This window comes from Procambarus clarkii, chromosome 73 (genome assembly GCF_040958095.1).
Source record: "Procambarus clarkii isolate CNS0578487 chromosome 73, FALCON_Pclarkii_2.0, whole genome shotgun sequence".
NCBI classification, from domain to species: Eukaryota; Metazoa; Arthropoda; class Malacostraca; order Decapoda; family Cambaridae; genus Procambarus; species Procambarus clarkii.
The window spans coordinates 27,964,038-27,980,749 of NC_091222.1; the positions used below are offsets into that span (position 1 = coordinate 27,964,038).

At 42.4% G+C, this 16,712-nt stretch overlaps 1 long non-coding RNA gene across 1 annotated transcript in view; it reads left to right on the top strand.

Moving 5' to 3' along the window:
* The first annotated feature begins 14,582 nt into the window (after positions 1-14,582).
* The window catches only part of LOC138356538 (uncharacterized), a 40,247-nt gene continuing 38,117 nt past the window's right edge, over positions 14,583-16,712 (top strand). The window contains exon 1 of the long non-coding RNA XR_011224513.1: positions 14,583-14,727. This is a non-coding gene — a long non-coding RNA (uncharacterized lncRNA). The remainder of the gene's footprint in view (positions 14,728-16,712) is intronic.

Sequence of the window (16,712 nt, forward strand, 5' to 3'; positions counted from 1 at the left end):
TGGTTCTTTGGTCCCGCCTCTCAACCGTCAATCAACTGGTGTACAGGTTCCTGAGCCTATCGGGCTCTATCATATCTACATCTGAAAGTGTGTATGGAGTCAGCCTCCACCACATCACTACATAATGCATTCCATTTGTATGTGTATATACGTGTGTGTGTGTGTGTGTATGCATATGTATGTACGTGTGTAAGTGTGCCTAAACACTTTTGTAGCGTAGATGAAACATACGTTTAAGACCGTATTGTCCAAACCATCACCACTCTTTCCACTGCTTCATATCTCTCTATGTATTTAATAAATATAATTAACTTAATGCTTCAAATAACGAGATGAATCAAAAGAAAATGGGATTCACTGGTGAGCAGAACTTCTGACTGTAATAAATCCCTTTCAGATTACTGCCACAGGCGGTAATCAGGACAGAAAGTGCTAGAGACACGTAAAACTAGTAATAAGTGACACTTGTAGCTCCTGTATAGCTCCTGTCATTTCATAAAGTGCGCGAAAGCGCATTTCTAATATGTGTACTTATTGCTACAGAAATTCGTAGCAAATAAATATATATATATATATATATATATATATATATATATATATATATATATATATATATATATATATATATATATATATATATATATATATATATAAAGTTTGTGAGGGTACCACCTCTGGTGCCAATGTGGGGACCCATAGCCTCGGAGAAGAAAATAAAAAGTATTCAGAGGAGACCTTGTGGTTTCTCACTGAACACTAATATTATCTTCTCCTACCACCCCCATTCTTTTGTATGTACACATATATATTTACTTTATTTGAACTTTGTTACAAAAAAGGAGTTACATATGGGTTACAAAGATGGTTATCATAGGTTGTCGAGTTCCTCCAGCTCCTCAGATGGCGGGCAGGTATATATATATATATATATATATATATATATATATATATATATATATATATATATATATATATATATATATATATATATATATATATATATATATATATATATAGGTATATATATATATATATATATATATATATATATATATATATATATATATATATATATATATAATGATTCTCTAGAGGTTGATAGGCCTTAAGTCCAACACCAAATTTGGTGGCTGGTTAGTTAGCTATTGTGGTGGTCTTAATTACCCTCTATGGGTTAATAGCCCTCAGGCTATTAATCCTCAAACCTGTCCAGGCTAAGGTAGATGGGTTTAGAATGGACGGAAAAGATAGTGTATTCTCTCACACCATTTTAACGAAGTCACCATCACTGTGTCTATTGAACCTTCACAATAGAACCCCATCTATTTTTGCCCCGACCAACAATCTCTTGATCTATCGTCATCACGACAGAATATGTTTGGCAAAATCTTGCTTATTTGTTTAATTCTTAATAGGATACAATGACCTAATAGGATACAATGACACAATGACGTAATAGGATACAATGACTTAATAGGATACAATGACTTTCGTTTGTCGTTGAATTATCTTCATATCCCAGATCCTTATCCTAATATCTCATATCCTTATTCCATTATCCCAGATCTTTATCTTTATATCCCAGATCCTTATCCTCATATCCCAGATTCTTAACTCTTGTCCAAAGTGCTGCACTGTCTAGTCTATTCTCATGATAACTATCTATCATTTCTATCATACATTTGATACAAATGTTGTTGATGTATAATATTAAGTGCTGTATAAGCGTTTTAATCCATTGAGATATTGGAATCTTTTTTTTCCGATTGTAGCAAAATTGTCTCCTGATGTATAAAACGTTTCTGCAATATAAGTCTTCTCTAAAATATACTCAACATCCACACTGCAGGTAAGACCTAGCAGAATTACTTTCACTATGTCAAATTGCATATGAATCTTCTTGAGGTTATTTTGAGATGATTTCGGGGCTTTAGTGTCCCCGCGGCCCGGTCCTCGACCAGGCCTCCACCCCCAGGACGCAGCCCGTGACAGCTGACTAACACCCAGGTACCTGTTTTACTGCTAGGTAACAGGGGCATAGGGTGAAAGAAACTCTGCCCATTGTTTCTCGCCGGCGCCCGGGATTGAACCCGGACCACAGGATCACAAGCCCAGCGTGCTGTCCGCTCAGCCGACCGGCTCCGACGGTCGGAGTCTTGTCAATAGTTTTAATAATTTTGTGGATCGTATGAGCAACTGATTAGTAAACAGCAACCTAATCACTCCTAATCATTTGTTAGGAGTGACTAGCTCAATTAGATAAATTTGAGAGTAAAATAGGGTCCTATACCACCCACAATGCTAATTTGATTAATTACTCAATATGTTCGATGCATAATATCCAATTTCTGATCTATTCAAAGAGTAGGTTCTTTAATCATTCTTTCTCAATCGACTTGAGAATGGTCCAGGACGGACCGAAACGTCGTCGTCCCTTCACCTTCTAGTGTGTGGTCTGGTCAACCTTCATTCTTTAAATGAAACTGTGAAAATTTAATTCAACACTAATGGGTAAACGTTGCAAGGTAGAATTGATAAAATTTGGGTTGTATTCTAACCCTAAATAAATGCTTTGCAACATTAATTATTAACCATATGTTATTTGTCTAATTAATTCCGTTACCATAGTTCAGCCAATTTGTGGTTTCTAAATGCACCAATTTGTTCTCAAATGTACCACAGGGTTTCTAACTGCAATTCAGGGTTTCTAAATGCAATACAGGGTTTCTAAATGCAATACAGGGTTTCTAAATGCAATTCAGGGTTTCTAAATGCAATACAGGGTTTCTAAATGCAATTCAGGGTTTCTAAATGCAATACAGGGTTTCTAAATGTAATTCAGGGCTTCTAAATGCAATACAGGGTTTCTAAATGCAATTCAGGGGATTCTAAATGCAAGACAGGGTTTCTAAATGCAATTCAGGGTTTTTAAATATAATTCAGGGTTTCTAAATGCAATTCAGGGTTTCTTCGTGTAATACAGGGTTTCTAAATGCAATTCAGGGTTTTCTAAATGCCATTCAGGGTTTCTAAATGCAATTAGAACACACTTAACAGTTGAAGAACTAGTCTGCACATAATAATGACAGATGTAAACTGCGTTTAATAATGGAAGCATTAATTTAGTTTATCTTTAATTATATAATAAAAAAAATTATTGGAAATGCTGCAGTAAGGGATAATGGCGGACCGAAAAGTGGTCCAGTAGCGGACCGAAAAGTGGTCCAGTAGTGGTTCGGAAAGTGGGCCGGCAGTAAGCCGGAAATTAGGCCGGCAAGTCAGAAAGTGGGCCAGTAGCGGGCGGAAAGTGGGCCAGACGGAGACTGGAGAGTGGCCCAGCTGTTTATAGTTTTCATTGATGTTGTAGATCATGTATGTCGTGATCATGTCACCTCTGAAATTTACATTTTCCTGTCTTTAAAAATCTACTTTCTAATTCAGGTTTCAGTCTTGTAGCAAACCTCCAGGTTTAGCCCAGATAGTGTTCGAAGTTTTGAGACATGCAGGTCCGTGTTCAATCCCCGACTGTTCATGTGGAAGGGCACCATTCCTTCCCGTCCCATCCCAGATTTTTATCCTGACCCCTTCCCAGTGCTATATAGTCGTAATGGCTTGGCATTTTCTCCTGAAAATTCCCTTTCCTTCCCTTCCTTCATATGAGATGAAGGAAGGGAAGCAGTTACGCAAGTACTTACGAACCTGGGGCCAGATTCACGAAGCAGTTACGCAAGTACTTACGAACCTGGGGCCAGATCCACGAAGCAGTTACGCAAGCACTTACGAACGTGTACATCTTTCCTCAATCTTTGACGGCTTTGGTTACATTTATTAAACAGTTTACAAGCATGAAAACTTGTCAGTCAACTGTTGTTATTGTTATAAACAGCCTCCTGGTGCTTCGGAACTCATTAACTGTTTATTATTTGTAAACAAAGCCGCAAAAGAATGAGAAAAGATGGACAGGTTCGTAAGTGCTTGCGTTACTGCTTCGTGAATCTGGCCCCAAGTTCGTAAGTACTTGCTTAAATGCTTTGTGAATCTGGTCCCAGGTTCGTAAGTACTTGCGTAAGTGCTTCGTGAATCTGGCCCCAGATTCGTAAGTACTTGCGTAACTGCTTCCTGAATCTGGCTCCAGGTTCGTAAGTGCGTGCGTAACTGCTTAGTGAATCTGGCCCAGGTTCGTAAGTACTTGCGTAACTGTTTCCTGAATCTGGCCCCAGGTTCGTAAGTACTTGCGTAACTGCTTCGTGAATCTGGCCCCAGGTTCGTAAGTACTTGCGTAACTGTTTCCTGAATCTGGCCCCAGGTTCGTAAGTACTTGCGTAACTGTTTCCTGAATCTGGCCCCAGGTTCGTAAGTACTTGCATAACTGCTTCGTGAATCTGGCCCCAGGTTCGTAAGTACTTGCGTAACTGCTTCGTGAATCTGGCCCTAGATCTATCCATAGTATTATATTGCCCTCATCCTCTGTCTTATCCCATTCATTTTGTCAGCCAGCAGAAGAGTGTGGGATTTTAGCCCTTAGATCCTATTTCTTCGGTCAAGCCATTGACAGGTGTCAAGAACGGTGCTTCGCCTCGTTACTTCACTAATTTTGACAGCCCTTCCGTCTCCTGCTGGAAAAGAATGCTTTCACCTTTTACAAACGTTCCCACCTGAGTCTCAGCTGTGTAGAATGGTGTCGAAGGCTTTCTGGAAGTGCTGGAAGAATCAGTTACCCCAGATTTCTCTTGCTATTAGCTTTGGTTTACTGAACTGTACTCGCGACGTGTTCACTGATAGCAATTGAATTTGTGTGTGCGTGTATTCATCTGTTTGTGCTTGTGGAGGGGGGGAGGGGTTGAGCTTCGGTTCTTTGGTCCCGCCTCTCAACTGTCAATCAACTGGTGTACAGATTCCTGAGCCTACTGGGCTCTATCATATCTACACTTGAAACTGTGTATGGAGTCTGTGTGTGTGTGTGGTTGTGTGTACTCACCTAACTCACCTAATTGTGCTTCTGGGGGTTGAGCTCTGGCTCTTTGGTGTGTGTGTGTGTGTGTGTGTGTGTGTGTGTGTGTGTGTGTGTGTGTGTGTGTGTGTGGTGCCAGTATGAGCCATACACCAGCATCTCAACCCTCAATTACTGGCGGAAATGAGGTACAAAAGCCAAAAAAACCGCCCCGCTGAAGACAATGAAAAAGCAGATGCAAGCGTTGTTCACTTCGTCACATCTCATTATCTACATCTTTTGTTCCGACTCTACTACGGCGAGGAAGCTAGCGTTAAAACAAGGCCATTCACGCCAGACGGGGGACAGGGGGGTCGTGTCTTGCTTGTTCCAGCCCGCCTGGTGTGGTTAAACTCTCCTGTTGTTAAAGATTCGCAAACCTGGAACAAAGTTCCAAGTAGCACGGGCTATGGTGAGCCCGTATGAGGTGGTTTCACTCTCCCGGTGGGTCTTAAATGACTGTCAACTCTAATGGTCTCATGGCTCATGGTGTGATTTAAGCTCTTTCAGGCTATACCATCTTCAACCCATTCTCGCACTTTAGTATAGTCAATATTGACTTATTAAATACGTGCATATGTGGCATACTAAACATACTAGTTTACCTTGAAAAGCTTCATAGAAAACACCGACCTTACCTAACCTTCTTAGTATGTTAAGATAAGCATCTTATTGCTTCGTAATTACAATTATTACTTAACCTATTATAGGTATAGGTTAACCTATTAACTATTATAGGTATAGGTTAACCTATTAACTTAACCTATTATAGGTTTAGGTAAAGTAATAATTGTAATTACGAAACGATAAGATGCTTATCTTAACATACTAAGAAGGTTAGGTAAGGTCGGTGTTTTCTATGAAGCTTTTCAAGGTAAACTAGTATGTTTAGTATGTCACATATGCACGTATTTAATAAGTCAATATTGACTGTAAGAAAGTGCGAGAACGGGTTCCCATCTTATAGATACGGGTACTTTGACCTCTCAGTCTATGTCGCAGAACAGAACCTTCAACTTGCAGCTTTGCAATATCAATCTCAGTTTCCCCCTTTCTCTATCTCTTCCTCTATCCCCGCTGCAGTTTATTCCAAATGGAACACTAGAATGAAATGTTGACAAAAGGTGTTGCTTGAAAAGTGGTTCTCCCAACCGGTTGAACCAGTTTCCGTGGGTTGTAGGGTTATCTTGAGGTTATCTTGAGATGATTTCGGGGCTTTTTTTAGTGTCCCCGCGGCCCGGTCCTCGACCAGGCCTCCACCCCCAGGAAGCAGCCCGTGACAGCTGACTAACACCCAGGTACCTATTTTACTACTAGGTAACAGGGGCATAGGGTGAAAGAAACTCTGGCCATTGTTTCTCGCCGGCGCCTGGGATCGAACCCAGGACCACAGGATCACAAGTCCCGCGTGCTGTCCGCTCGGCCGACCGGCTCCAATATATAGGGGATATAAGTAATTGTATAGTGTCTTACCGTTCCCTGTGTGGCTGTCTGGAGGCTCTAAACTATGGCTGGAGTGGGTTGTTAATCTGGGCAGACAGTGGTGAGTGTGTGTGTGTGTGTGTGTGTGTATGTGTGTGTGTGTGTGTGTGTGTGTGTGTGTGTGTGTGTGTGTGTGTGTGTGTGTGTGTGTGTGTGTGTGTGTGTGTGTGTGTGTGTGTGCAGGAAACACCCGCTGATTTACTGTCTGTGAGATTTGTGCATTGCTGCTTTATGTAGCGTGAGTGTTTTGTGTGTGTGTGTGTGTGTGTGTGTGTGTGTGTGTGTGTGTGTGTGTGTGTGTGTGTGTGTGTGTGTGTGTGTGTGTGTGTGTGTGTTGGGTGTGTGTGTGTGTGTGTACTCACCGAGTTGTGCTTGCGGGGGGTTGAGCTCTGGCTCTTTGGTCAGGTGTGTGTGTGTGTGTGTGTGTGTGTGTGTGTGTGTGTGTGTGTGTGTGTGTGTGTGTGTGTGTGTGTGTGTGTGTGTGTGTTTACTAGTTGTGTTTTTGCGGGGGTTGAGCTTTGCTCTTTCGGCCCGCCTCTCAACTGTCAATCAACTGTTTACTAACTACTTTTTTTTTTTAACACCACACACACACACCCCAGGAAGCAGCCCGTGACAGCTGACTAACTCCCAGGTACCTATTTACTGCTAGGTAACAGGGGCACTTAGGGTGAAAGAAACTTTGCCCATTTGTTTCTGCCTCGTGCGGGAATCGACCCCGCGCCACAGAATTACGAGTCCTGCGCGCTATCCACCAGGCTACGAGGCCCCTTTGTGTGTGTGTGTGTGTGTGTGTGTGTGTGTGTGTGTGTGTGTGTGTGTGTGTGTGTGTGTGTGTGTACTCACCTAGTTGTGCTTGCGGGGGTTGAGCTCTGGCTCTTTGGTCAGGTGTGTGTGTGTGTGTGTGTGTGTGTGTGTGTGTGTGTGTGTGTGTGTGTGTGTGTGTGTGTGTGTGTGTGTGTGTGTGTGTGTGCTTGTGCTTGCGGGGGGTTGAGCTCTGGCTCTTTGGTCAGGTGTGTGTGTGTGTGTGTGTGTGTGTGTGTGTGTGTGTGTGTGTGTGTGTGTGTGTGTGTGTGTGTGTGTGTGTGTGTGTGTGTGTTGTGTTGCTGTCCAAGGAGATGCATAAGAGCTTGCAACACAGCTCTTGATGCAAGCTCAGGAGTTCAGTCTTGAACTGAATTACTATTCAAGACTGAATAGTAATTCAGTCTTTAACTGGTGATAAGTTTTGTTGCATTTCCACTGCGTTGGTGAGCTGGTTGTTAACGCCCCTGAGACTTCGTTATTATTGAGCCTGAGATCTCGTTATCGCTTCGCAAGAGAGAAGTGGTTTTTTTATAATTGTTTCAATGATATTATCCAATGGTTTTATCTCCAGTTGCCTTAAACTACTCTTTATTGGTTGCCTGTTCTTCCTCCACCCTCTGATCTCTCCCTTACCTTATGCTTCTCTTCCCCCCTTGCCTCTTCCCCACATCTTGCCTTCAACTCACCTATCAACTCTCCCTCTCTTCTCAACTCTCTCTCCCCTTTCTATTTACCCTATCTCACCTCTGGCTAATCAAAGGGTAAGTGAGAATAGCGAGTATCATGCCAAGAAAGAGAATTGACAGCGAGGGTGATTAGCGAAGACGGGCTGTTATCTCCAGTTATCTTATAATAGTGTTACGTCTTATCACAAACCTTCAAACAACAACAAACTTCTATGGGAATGTTTTACTGGGTATTGTAACCTAACCACAAACCCCCAAAGGCGTGGTTGAGTTGTTTTTGAAAATGTAAGAAGTCTCATGCGAAACGCTTCTAGACATCAGACCATAAACAAAATATGAAAATTAACTTAGGAGAGTTAATTTTTCAATTACCCCTCGAGAGAGAACCGAAAACGTAAGAACATCTTACATTTCCAAAGCAACACACCCGCTCCCAAAGGCGTGGCTGTGTTACCTTGAGGTGCTTCCGGGGCTTAGTGTCCCCGCGGCCCGGTCGTCGACCAGGCCTCCTGGTTGCTGGACTGATCAACCAGGCTGTTGGACGCGGCTGCTCGCAGCCTGACGTATGAGTCACAGCCTGGTTGATCAGGTATCCTTTGGAGGTGCTTATCCAGTTCTCTCTTGAACACTGTGAGGGGTCGGCCAGTTATGCCCCTTATGTGTAGTGTTGCGAACAAACAAGACACACACTGCTCTCCAATAGTGACTAAACGTGTGCCTAACGACCCATTTAGGCTGCATCACGTCGTTTACAGCTGATTAATGATCCTTCAAAAAGGACTGGCAGCTGTAAGCCTGTAATTCATCTTCAGAGTGGGGGAGAAAGGGGCCTTTTATTACCGTTCTTTAACCTGAAAACTCCTAGGCCATTTTCCCCAAGAGGGCGAGATTAACCCTTTTGTTCTTGCAAACACAACAGTAGCCAAAGGGTCGGCCGAGCGGACAGCACGCTGGGCTTGTGATCCTGGGGGTTCGATCCCAGGCGCCGGCGAGAAACAATGAGTTTCTTTCACCCTATGCCCCTGTTACCTAGCAGTAAATTAGGTATCTGGGTGTTAGTCAGCTGTCACGGGCTGCTTCCTGGGGGTGGAGGCCTGGTCGAGGACCGGGCCGCGGGGACACTAAAGCCCCGAAATCATCTCAAGATAACGTCACGAATGAGAGAGCTGAGGAGGAGATGAAAGGACAGAAGGAAGGATGAAGAGGTGTCGTAAAAGGTGGAAAGGGAACCTCAATAGTGGTAGTGGTGATGAACGACTTGACTGAGTGACTTGACAGCTGGAAAGGAATCATCCATCTTGGCAGGATTACTTTCCAAGAGTCACAGCTCTTGTATGGTCCACACTCTCACTCACACTCTCACTCTTGGTACACACTCTCACTCACACTCTCACTCTTGGTCCACACTCTCACCCCCTCACTATCACTCATGGTACACACTCTCACTCACACTCTCACTCTTGGTACACACTCTCACCCCTCACTATCACTCTTGGTACACACTCACACCCTTCACTATCACTCTTGGTACACACTCTCACCCCCTCACTATCACTCTTGGTACACACTCTCACACCCTTCACTATCACTCTTGGTACACACTCTCACCCCTCACTATCACTCTTGGTACACACTCTCATCCTTCACTATCACTCTTGGTACACACTCTCTCACCCTTCACTATCACTCTTGGTACACACTCTTACCCCTCACTATCACTCTTGGTACACACTCTCACCCCTCACTATCACTCTTGGTACACACTCTTACCCCTCACTATCACTCTTGGTACACACTCTCACCCCCTCACTATCACTCTTGGTACACACTCTTACCCCTCACTATCACTCTTGGTACACACTCTCACCCCCTCACTATCACTCTTGGTACACACTCTCTCACCCTTCACTATCACTCTTGGTACACACTCTTACCCCTCACTATCACTCTTGGTACACACTCTCACCCCCTCACTATCACTCTTGGTACACACTCTCACTCACACTATCACTCTTACTCCACTTACTGCCACTGATTTTGCCTCTTGAGAGGAGAGGAAGAGAGTGGAAGGGAGTGTGAGAGGGAGCAAGGGAAGGGAAGGGTAAGGGGGGACAGGAGATGGGAAAGGAAGAAGGGAAGAGTGAGGGGTGATGGGTAACACATTGTGGATACAATCAATGTTAGAGTGATTGTGTGAGTATATGGGTACAGGGTGATTGTGCCAATTCAGCCTATTCTCCTGTTAAGTAACTATGATATAGTGCATATATTGACGTAATAGACAATTAAGAAAGTAGAAATCTGCACTAGTGAATTTGGACAAGCCTGCAAAGGTTTTATATACATGTTGCAAAGACAACCTAACCTAACCTAACCTAACCTAACCTAACCTAACCTAGCCTAACCTAACCTAACCTAACCTAACCTAACCTAGCCTAACCTAACCTAACCTAACCTAACCTAACCTAACCTAGCCTAACCTAACCTAACCTAACCTTCCCTAACCTTCCTACGCCTATACACGCTATATTAAGCCAAATATAGTATAGATATATTCTATAATAGACCTAGAAATATTTAAGTTTGTTTATTAGCTAAATTTTGCCTGGTTTCTATAAACTGATTAGTTCCAAATTCTACTATCTAATTGCCTATGTACTAATTGCCTAATTAGAGTATGTACTATGCATGTACTATAGTACTATTAAATTTAGTTCAGCATTCAACTCTTTCTCCTGAGTTTTGGAAAGATTCAGAAAACACTATCACGGAATTCCTGGTATAAGCCAGGGTCTGATGCTACAGTTACGTTACAGCTGTATTATTGCTCTATGCTGTATTTTATCGAGAATTTGATATTCAGTTTGTCTTAAACTTTCTGGTGAGGTATGCTTCATGTGCTCCAGTTCTGGTGTATGTTGTATTGTGTTTGATTTATTTAGTTATAACAGGTGTTTGGAAGAGTGTATTTCCTGTGTGTGTATTTTCAGGAAATACATACACACACACGCACACACACACACACACACACACACACACACACACACACACACACACACACACACACACACACACACACACACACACACACACACATACATTCAGTGTGTGTGTGTGTGTGTGTGTGTGTGTGTGTGTGTAATTACCTAAGTGTAGTTACAGGATGAGAACTACGCTCGTGGTGTCCCGTCTTCCCAGCACTCTTTGTCATATAATACTTTGAAACCAGCATTTTAGCCAGTCCAGCAACCAGGAGGCCTGGTCGACGACCGGGCCGCGGGGACACTAAGCCCCGGAAGCACCTCAAGGTAGCCTCAAAGTAGCATCACACGTGTGTGTGTGTGTGTGTGATAGTGATACATCAAAGCAAGTTTAGCTGTGTTGTCAAGTGGATAAACACACAAAATCTCACCCACGGCTCCACTAGTCTATAAATATAGATTTTTCCCCTTCTGCTTCGAGTTGAGTTTCATTGATCAAGCTCTGAATAGATCAAGAGCAGGATGTCTGAAGTATATATGTGTGTGTTTCTATGTGTGTGTGTATTGTGTCTGTCATGAAGCTTTGTCAATGATTTGGCAACACACACACACGCACACACAGTGTGTGTGTGTGTGTGTGTGTGTGTATGTGTGTGTGTGTGTGTGTGTGTGTGTGTGTGTGTGTGTGTGTGTGTGTGTGTGTGTGTGGGTGGGTGTGTGATTTCTCAATTACGTCTGAATGAATTTATCTTTAAAACTGGATTTCCACATGACTGGCGAAAATAACTTGTTTTATAATGACAAAACAAAAGTAAAAAAAAACAGGAATAATAAGAAAACTAATAATAATGAACACAAAAAATATTATTTATTTGTCATTCACTTTCATTTACTCTGTAATTGTGTTCTGTAATTGTGTATAATCAGCGTAATATTGTGTATAATCACAATATTATACAATCATAACAGAACACAATTACAGTTCTATAATTGTGTATAATCAGCGTAATATTGTGTATAATCACAATATTACACAATCATAACAGAACACAATTACAGTTCTATAATTGTGTATAATCATCATATTGTATAATGTTCATCAGCACTACACAAATATTATTGTAGTGCTGATCACTAAAGTGCTGACACTAAAGCCCCGAAATCATCTCATCATCTCGAAATCATCTCAAGATAACCAATCTCTCCAATGATATAATCATCTCTCGAAATCATCTCAAGATAACCTCAAGATATAACCTAATATTAGAATTATAATATACCTGAATTTTACGTACTAATTCAATCGTAAATGAATAACTATAAATAAAATTACTGATTATCAATGAATGCAACAATGCAAAGTGGAAACAGAAGAGAAAAGGCACTCAGATACATCTTATGCAATTGCAAGATTACATTATCTAGTTTTTCTGCGCAAGGTTATCGACTGCATTGATTGTCCTCAGGTGCATTGGCTATTCTGATTCTATTGTAGATCGTATATTTGAAGCCCTTCTTCGTAGATTCTGTTCCGAAAACGTTGTAGATTTGATTGGAAAAGATAATGTCTCTAATGGATATGTAATTGTGTAGGGATGATGTGTATATAGATATGTATGTACGCACATGCAGACTTATACACACACACATATATATACACACCAATCAACACGGGGCTGTTGTTGCATTGTAGGCCTACAAGAGTAGAAGGGATCTTGCGTGTTGGAGGCCTCGATAAACGTTCAAATGTGTTCTTGCATTCAACGCGGAGTTCTATATGCAAGAGGAAGTTCTACTCTGAAAACGTCAAGTTCTGCTCTGGGTTCAACTCGACGTTCTTTGCTCAAGGTCACCATGGAGTTCTATGTTGAACTGAAAGTGGCATTATATGTCTCTGAGTATATGACGATATATGCCTATATATCTCCGACCTATCTTGTCATTGTTGACCAGACCACACACTAGAAGGTGAAGGGACGACGACGTTTCGGTCCGTCCTGGACCATTCTCAAGTCGATTGTGGTCCAGGACGAACCGAAACGTCGTCGTCCCTTCACCTACTTGTGTGTGGTCTGGTCAACATACTTTAGCCACGTTATTGTGACTCCTCGCCTGCATATCTTGTCATTGTTGAAATTGAAATATTTAAAGATCATTGTTTAGTACCTACCGAAGGGCAACCTATGGCAATGATAGCATGAATTAGCCTTATAGTGGCAGGTTTTCAACCCCCGATAAACGATAGTTCACTTGGCTTCATACTAGTGATTATAGAGTGTTCGGAACTCTTTGTTCGTATGAAGTAGATGTGAGTTGTAGAGCTTCTCAAGCACTTATCAGGCACTTATCACTGCTTGTAGTAGAACACTTATCAAGCACTTCAGATGCTGGGGTGAGAATTGAAGAATTCGGCAATGCTTTCCTCTCAACTGTGCATTGATAAACTTAGGCGATGAAAAGGAATATGAAAATGAATTGATGACTTTATAGTCTATATATATATGTATGTACTCACCTAGTTGTGTTTGCGGGGGTTGAGCTCTGGCTCTTTGGTCCCGCCTACGTGTGCGTGTGTGTGTGTGTGTTTGTGTGAGTGAGTGTGGATGGGGGGTGAAAGAGTTGTTTTCTCCTGAATGACTCCTGCTTTCAGAATTAAAATTTGACTTATGTGATGTATATCATTAACTACGTGGATGTATCATATGTGAATTAACATTTACGTATTTACATATATGTATGGAGGTAGTCTTCCATCCCCTACAATATGTATATTTGTCTATGGAGAAAAAACCTTGGTACTGTTATTTCTCTTGTTTCAGCGTTCATGTTATTGATAACTCATGCTTAATAACGCCTTAGTTTGTTCATCACCCCTAGTGCTAAGTACTCTTAGTACTCTAGTACTAAGAGTACTTAGTGTGTGTGACCCTTAGTGTGACAACTAGTGTGACCCTTAGTTCTGGCCTAATCTCTAGTGTGATCCCTAGTTCTGGCCTAATCTCTAGTATGACCCCCCCTTGCTCTGAGCTCAATGATTGTGTGACCTCGTTCTGACCCCTACAATCCTTGGTGTATCGTGATTGTGTAACGTGTGCGCCATTATCCTTAAATTGCCCTAAGCATCAGTAAGCTGTTAGCTTGATAGTTTAGCTTGTGTCGCTGCAATCGTGTTTCTACGTATATGGATCTAAAATATTATACATTATAATCGCCACTGGCATCAGCATTTATAATTGTATGAATTTGGATAATGTATATATGTATAAATGAGTGAGTTGTGTTGGAGTGAAGGGTAGAAGAGTGAGCTCTAGAGTGAATAACAGTAGAGGAGAGAAGAAGGAGAAGGAGGAGGAGAATATTTCGTAACTGGTAATTTATGCGGCCCAGCCTGCAAGTCTGGGAGTGCAAGGGGGGGGGGGGAGTGCAAGGGAGAATGGGGGGGCTTTCAACCCTCCATCTTTCTGCCCAGCGAGAAAATGGAGTTCAAAATCCCCCTTTGCAGAAGCTTTCCTCCTATTTTCCGTGCTGTATTTCAACAAGTCAGAGACGCGTATTACACCAGCAAGATACGCAATTAAATCCTGGTGACAGAGTGTTAGATCGAACTCTCTGAGAGGCGCAGCTAAGAGCGGACTTATATCTGCAGGGAGGCGAGGGAAAATCTTGGGATGCGACACCCCTGTTTGAGAAGAGTCGGATGTTTTCCTCCGCTAGCTCGGTTGCCATGGTAACATCTGGAAAGATGAGCTGGACCACCCAGCCTTCTCCTGTTTTTGCCAAGGTACAGTTTTAATCACGATATTTTTCCTTGGCAGCAACAGGAGATTATTTTATGCTTGTATGTGCCGTTGTTTTATGCAGCTTGAAGGATATGTACTTGTGTAGGGATGATGTATATATAGATATGTATGTACGTACATGTAGACTTATACACATATATATACACACACATCACCCGATGTACACCTTCCTTGCTACCTTTCCTCCCACACACACACACACACACGCATACACTAATTGCGTGTGTTTGAAGCCTTATATATGTATGTTTGTACCTGTGTGTATGTTTGCGTGTGAGTCTGTCTGTAAACATGTTTACACGCATGTACACAGATTTCCCGTTCTCTGAACTAATGCGTCGCGTTCAGAAACGACGAATCCATTGAAAATGCGACGCAATTGTAAAAATTAATGCCACTGCATTATTGACGTTTTCTATAGATACACCCTGTTAGATTAATTCGCCTTGTATTCTAACGTTTCTGATTAGCCAAAACCGTTCTAATATGTACGTTTTGGTAGACTATTATATCCTAGGTAAGGTTATACTCTGAGTTGTTTTAGAATTGAACATTTATTACGATATGTCATACTTAGAGAGCGCTTATTACTGCACTTATCACTTGCAAAGGCGCTTACTACTGCACTGATCACTTGCAAGGGTGCTTACTACTGCACTTATCACTTGCAAGAGAGCTTACTATCTGCGCTTCTCCCTGGTTTGAGGCGTCACAACTGCGCTTACATTTCACTGAAACTGTTTTTATGAGTTAAGCGGATCAATAAGCGGCTTTCTGGAGTGCTTATTCTAGTTTCATACTCGGTACGCTTGTTCTGACATGCCTCTCTGTACGCTTACTCTAACCTGACTCTTGGTACGCTTACTCGAACCTGACTCTTGGTACGCTTAGTCTGATCTGACTCTTGGTTCGCTTAATTTGACCAAACTCTTGGTACGCTTACTTCCCCAAGCATTTACTCATATTCTTACATGTAATTAATGTAATTTAGTGTTATCTTCCGTTCGCTAAGCTCAGATTTGTAGAGCGAAAGGGTCAAAGGAAGAGTTTGGTGTTATGCTGCTCTTGTAGTGAAGAGTTTGGTGTTATGCTGCTCTGGTAGTGAAGAGTTTGGTGTTATGGTGCTCTGGTAGTGAAGAGTTTGGTGTTATGCTGCTCTTGTAGTGAAGAGTTTGGTGTTATGCTGCTCTGGTAGTGAAGAGTTTGGTGTTATGGTGCTCTGGTAGTGAAGAGTTTGGTGTTATGCTGCTCTGGTAGTGAAGATGGTGGGGGATGCTACTCTGGTAGTGAAGATGGTGGGGGATGCTGCTCTCCTCTCCATCATCACCACCACTCCCCCTCATCATCACCATTCCTCACTCTCCACCACTCTGCGCCCCCCCCCCCCCTCATCACCACCACTGCGCCTGGTGGGTACGGAGGGAGCCGCTGTGTGCTGGATAGGAAAAAAAAAGAGTTCTGATCGGATCAGATACTTCAATACTCAGTCGTCATGGTTACCGAGAAACTATTTTGTATTCTTCTCAAAGTCAGTAAACAGGCCGTATTTCGCTTCTCTTATTGGTCAGAGCTCCTACGGCGTTCTGTTCAGCGTTCACTTAGCATATTGATCAGCGCTTCTATGGCGTTCTGTTCAGCGTTCACTTAGCATATTGATCAGTGCTTCAATGGCGTTCTGTCCAGCGTTCATTCAGCATACTGATCAGTGCTTCAATGGCGTTCTGTCCAGCGTTCATTCAGCATACTGATCAGTGCTTCTATGGCGTTCTGTTCAGCGTTCACTCAGCATACTGAGCAGTGCTTCTATGGCGTTCTGTCCAGCATTCACTCAGCATACTGAGCAGTGCCTCTACGGCGTTCTGTTCAGCGTTCACTCAGCACACTGAGCAGTGGTTCTACGGCGTTCTATTCAGTGTTCACTCAGCATACTGAGCAGTGCTTCTATGGCGTTCTGTTCAGCATTCAC